Genomic DNA, 6,000 nt, shown 5'->3' with positions numbered 1-6,000 from the left:
CCACCAACTGTGGAATGGCTGAGGCTTCAAGTTTCTCCCACATTCTCTCTGAATATAAATATAGGCAGAGCTGCTCTGCCTTTTGGTACAGCACATGATTTCCTCATGGCCCTTGACTAAACTGATTTTTGTGCCAGTCAGCTCAGGAGGTGAACATGTCCTTCTGCTTTGCACACGGATTGGTTTTCAGCTGTCTCTGAGAGCTACATCAAAGTGACAGTTCCAAATGCATTTAGGAGTTTTAAGGAGGAAAGCCTGTTTTTTTCTCACTAAGAGAAATCTACCCCCAGTAGTGACTTTCACTGTTTCGGAGTGCTTATGTCCTGCAGAGCATAGCATGGTCTGCAAATGAGGTGTAGATAGTGAAAAAAAGACAGATTGAAAACCAAGAGATGAATCACTCAAGTCAAGAATGAGTAAAGGAAGACACCTTAGAAACCTCCTGTAATTAGAACAGTGTGCTTTGGTATTCATTCACCAGTGTTCACTCTTTTCACCTTAACAACGATGCTGGCTTTCAAAGACAATATGACCCAAAGCTGGTGCCAGCAGACAGCTGATATATGAAATACCAGACCTCTCTGCAGCTGCTAACTGAGCCATTGGCCAGCCTGCCGGAATTACCCAAATTACCCCCTGTGGTGAGATCTTCACTGGCACAGCCTACAGAACATAAATGGCCATGAAGTTGGCTCACAGCAAGGCAGCATACATGGCAGAAAAGCTTGCAACTCTACTTCCAGGCCTGTCCTTACACTGAGAGAGCACAGTGAGGTTCTCCTGGACTCTTAGGCTGGTATCATGGTGGGACTGACACAACACTGGATCCAACAGCACAAAGTCAGATCAAGCTCCCTGCGAGCAGTGAAGCCGTCTCATCTTTGTAACCCAGCTCATCTTCCTGGTCCAATTTGCTGTGCAGTCACTGAGATATTGATGGCACAAGGGAGGGGCAGGGCTGGCCAGAGCTAACAGCCAAAGCCAGTGTGAGATTGCTTTTTTCAGTGGCAATCACAGCTGACTTTGGTGCAACTAAGATATAAGAAACTGCAGTAACATGAAGACAGGAGAGGAACTGTGGTGACAAGTAGAGAAAGACAGGCCAGGAGAGGGAAGAAAGTAAAAGGTATTGTTTTCAATGTGAGATCTGAGTGCAATGATATTTGTAGCACTATTCTTTGGAAGTATGAGTGATTATATTTTTGAAAGATGGAGGAAAAGATATCACCGTAATCTTGGTATGAAGTGACTAAGGTCAGGGTGGGATATATTGCTCTGTAGGTAAGAAAGGACATTATTTGAAAGAAGACACCTAGAAAATATCTGGAAAATTTAGACATTGCCTGAAAATGAGAACCTAGAGAAAGAATAGTCTGACTTAAAAACAATGCCCAAATAAATGTGTGTGTGTGTATTTATAGTTAGTATAGTAAGCTCAAAAAGGAAGAGAAGGGACTGAAGCAGAAAAGGTAACCATGCACCGGTAATTTAATTGGTCTCTGTGTGTGAAATTACCTGCAGTCAAGATGAAAAATAGAAGTGACCAAAAGAAAAAAAACCCTCCCTGAGGAAGCCAAAGGATGATACACTAATGAAGCAATTAAGGAGGAAAAGGAAACAGTAAGATGGAAAATGAAAGACAAAAGTACTGCCATGTGTTTCAAAGATTGCTGACATGTCAAAGATGCAAACTGCTCTGAGGATTAACTGAGTCATGGTAGTTAGAAAACTCCTCTGATGCAGGAGGCATAGAAACCACGTTGGAGGGGGTTTAGGTGGATGTGTAAGATTCCAAGTAATGAATTTAAAGATTCAATTAGTAAATTGACATCAGAGATGAAAGGCAAAAGGGAGATGGAACAGATGGAGATGCTGGAGAGACAAATGAAGTCAGGAGTGGGATGGGAAGACTTAAAGCAGGAGGATGGAAAGAACAGTGTGTTATGCTTGACCTTTGGAAATTTATATTATGGTTTCTAGCAGGGGTTAGTGGAAGGAATACTGGTTGCTACTGCCTTTGCCTGGCTCTGATTTGGGGTGTGACTGTAAAGCATCAAACACAAACATACTTCAGTTATTTTCTCCATTTAGATCTCTGCCCGTGGGTTATTTTGTTTGTCTTCTCGTCGAGGTTTGCCACTGGCGTGACAAACAGTGCTCTACAGAGGAGGAAGCTTTAGAAACACAGAAATTAAAGATGGAAAATTCCTCTGTAAAAGATCAACTAGCCCACTGTGTTTGGTAGGCCAAGGGATAAACACTGTGGGGTGCTTATTTAAAATACCACAAGAAGTCTTCCACAGCAGCTGCTCCACCAGGCAGTGGATCTTACAGCCATGCCATTGTGACAGTACTCATCCTAATCTTTTTGCCTTGTCTCATCCTAGTTTTTCCCTCCTCACGATAAAAATGCTTTCACTTCTGTTAACCAAAATAGTTGTTCTCCCACAACTGCATTTATTTTTTTGTAGTGTTGTGTCCTACACACCGTGCACAGCTGTATTTAGTTATTTCAATTCACATGACAGGGTCTCTAAATCAAACCTCATCACTTCTGCTTTTCAAAAAATAATTAATTTATGTTTACTGATGTGTTTTTGATGAGAAGATAGTAAGGACTGAATGCAGTATTCCGAAGAGTTTCCACTACACTACCAGCAAGAGAGGCTTTTGTTACAGTTTCTGTTTATGAACTCTACTATCCCATTGTTTTCTTGTTTCTGTTTTTTTTTCCCTCCCATCATCTCAAATTATGGGCCTATCTAATTTACTGTCTGGGTCTCCTACTATTTTAGGACTCTCTCAGCACTACAGCTTCTGAGACTTCGTCTTCTCAATGAATATCTGTGACTTGAAATATTTTTTGACAGATGTAGTAGTATAGCTGCATGTTTCCCTGTGAAACTATATTTTGTTTCTTGGATATAATTTGTGCCAGAGCTTTGACTTGTAAAATTAATAGAATAGTGTACCCTCAACCCCAACAGTTTAGAGGTGTTTCCTTCCCTTCTCCTTCCATCCCCAAGCTTGAAATAATAAAAATGAACACTTAACTGCAACTAGAGAAAATATAATTTTTTTATTATCTTTAAAAGAGTTGTTTAAGATTCATGGCATTGCTGATATATGAAATTTTCTCACTATACTCCCAAAAGAAGGATGAATTGCTTTGTTAAATAATTTCCAGTGTCACTGAGGATTACCAGATGTGTCCTCCCTGTCTGAGATGTGATAGGAGGTTGCTGCTCCCAGCTTCTTCCCATTTATCTGCCCCATACTCCTTGCTACAATCTGCAAGGCATCTTCCAATGTAGCTATTGCCTAATCCTTTGTTGCCAAAATCATCTACTTTAGTTTAAGTTTTTTGGGTTTTTTTGCTGGCCCCTCCTTCCCACCACACATTGGACAGATGCAGTAAATACTTGCTATCCTTGCAGATGGAAAGGGCAAGAGATGCTTGTGGATAGGGTAAGAATAAAATGTAGGTTGGTGACTTCTTAGCCTGTTTTAGCTGCAACCTTCAGCTATTTGAAATTAGTGCCAGAACTGGTAATGCTCCTCATAAAGGATGACTGTCCTCACTGCCCTCCTCACAGACTACACCGTGGGTCTTTTCCCAGGACTCGTTTCTGGGAAGCACATGATGCTGAAGACCTGTTGGATCACACAGCCAAAGCGAAGGCGATGCATTGTGGGTTCATCCCATCATCAAGTGCATTAGAAGCAAACTAATAAAAGGTCACATCTGTTAGTCACAACTCTTGTGGTTAGGCTCTTATTGAGCAGCAGGCTGTGTGTGAGCAGGGCGTGTGTGCGCTCAGTCTGGCTATAGAGCGTGCTACAGAGAGGATGTGTGGTATTAAGGCAGAGTGGCAAAAACAAAATTAAGGCTGTAGCTATATTCTACATGGCTGTTCATAGTAGAAATGTCTCTGACAACATTGTTGATGTTGTCAGTTTGCCTCCTATTCAGTTCTCTGAGACATGCTGTAGGACAAGGCCATAGAAGAGCCCGTTCCTCTCACAGAAAGCAACAGGAATGCATCTGCACCACACATTGTTTTTGGGGCAGAGAACAAACACCTGAGAATCATCACTTGTCTATGTAAGGCAAAGAGTTTTCTTTGAAAACCATGTTCTCTTCTTGCTCAAACCACAGCTAAAAGGGGAAAAGCAGCAATTCAAGGTATTTTTTTCTCATCTGTCAAACTGAACACAAGTCTTTTCAGATCCCTTTCACTGCTGCCTTATTCCACTTGGACAAGCTGTAGGGCAGGATTTACCTTATCTAACTTTGAAAGCTTGGTGTGTTTTTCATGGACTCAGATAGCTAAAGTTAAGTAAAATGAATCCCACCTAAGTCTTTTATCTGTTTCTGCTGGGCTAATATTTCTAGTTGTCTTTCTTGTCTGCCCTTGCCATATATTAAAGTCTTCCCAGTGCCTATGGCCCTGCATAACACAACTGGAGGCCCTCACCCTCAGAGACAAAAACTATTTTCTTTCCACAGAATCCTCACTTCTTCCTAATGAGGAAATTAAAGAGGACCTCCCCTTTCCTTCTGGTGTGGTGGCAGGGGTCTTTTCAGCTCTTTCCTTCCTCTTCTCCCACAAGTGGAAGTCCAGCCCAGCCCCTGTGACATCAGGATGGTCACAGTAAGTCTGTACTGTGGCAGTGATGTCTCTCAGTGGTAGTCCTGAAGCTAGAACCACATGGGTATGACAACCACCTTTTCCTTCAAAAACCTTATGCAGGAATTTGTCCCACACCTGAAATCTCTTGTCAAATTTTGATTCATAAATATATGAGTTAAATTTTGGGGAAAGTTGCCAGCTTGTGGGATGGTGTTTTGGTTTTTTTTAGAAAACCTGGGAATTTCTCTTAAATGGAGCATGCCACCTGAACAAATATGTCAGACCACCAGACTCTTCACCTGAGAATTCCTTAGGATTTTTGCTGGCCCATGGAGAACAGTTCAAAGTACAGGAAGTCACATCCTTGCTTTGCAGCCAATCTATTTGCAGTGATGGTCACTTCCCAGCTATGCCTTGAGTCACAGATTGGGATCACCACTCAAACTCCACTTCAGCAATGCTGTCCCTGAAAAATAAGTAACTGTTGACTTGAAAAACAGGTGCAGAATGAATAGCAATATGCACTTTTAATTATTAGTAGATTAACTGATTTTATATTCTGGGTAGGTATCAACTCTCATCATGTGACACATGAGTCTGGGACGGGAAATATGTTTTTGCATGTGTCCATACAGCTTGCAGTAAAGTCTTGTCTGCAATCCCTAGGTAAGATTTTGTGTTCATAACAGTAAACCCGAACTAGCAGAAGCAATGGACAGCAGGTAAGGTTCACAGTACCTCAGTGAGTCTTTGTTTTAAACATCTGGAGACAGAAAAAAAGAGACATGAGAATACATCTCCTACAAACACATATGGCAGCTGTTCTTACCTAAGCTTACTATAGATATCGACACAACTTAAAAGCGTTAAAGATCCCAGCATGAGCTAATGGGTTTACATACTGGTTTCAGAGTAGCATTAGCTTTTTTCATTCTGAGACAGCTGTAAAGTTACAATTTGAATTCTCTTAACAAGGAGTGCGTCAGGTTACCAAGGTTCACCAGTATTGTGCATAATTCACAAAAGGCTCTTCAACAGTTCGAAAAAATCATACTATTTTACCAATTTGGTTTGTCTCCTTTAAGCACTTAAAGTCTCAAGGATTTTCAATTAATGAGTAGCTCTCCAAAAGGTAACTATTTGACTTACATGTTCCATGGGATTGCTCCCTGATTGGAACTAATTGCGGCTTTTAATCTCTTTAAGGACCCCGAATTACAAGTGGTTTTTTTCAGCAGTTTCCTGTCTGATACCTGCTGTAGGCTGTGACAGCAGAACAGAGCAAACTGCACAGCGGCGCAGCTGCCAGAGGAACCTTGAAGCATGAGATCAAAATAAAATAAACCCTAACTTTAAACGGCACATC

The sequence above is a fragment of the Lonchura striata genome, chromosome 6, assembly GCF_046129695.1.
Source record: "Lonchura striata isolate bLonStr1 chromosome 6, bLonStr1.mat, whole genome shotgun sequence".
NCBI classification, from domain to species: Eukaryota; Metazoa; Chordata; class Aves; order Passeriformes; family Estrildidae; genus Lonchura; species Lonchura striata.
Note: the sequence above shows the minus strand (reverse complement) of the source record.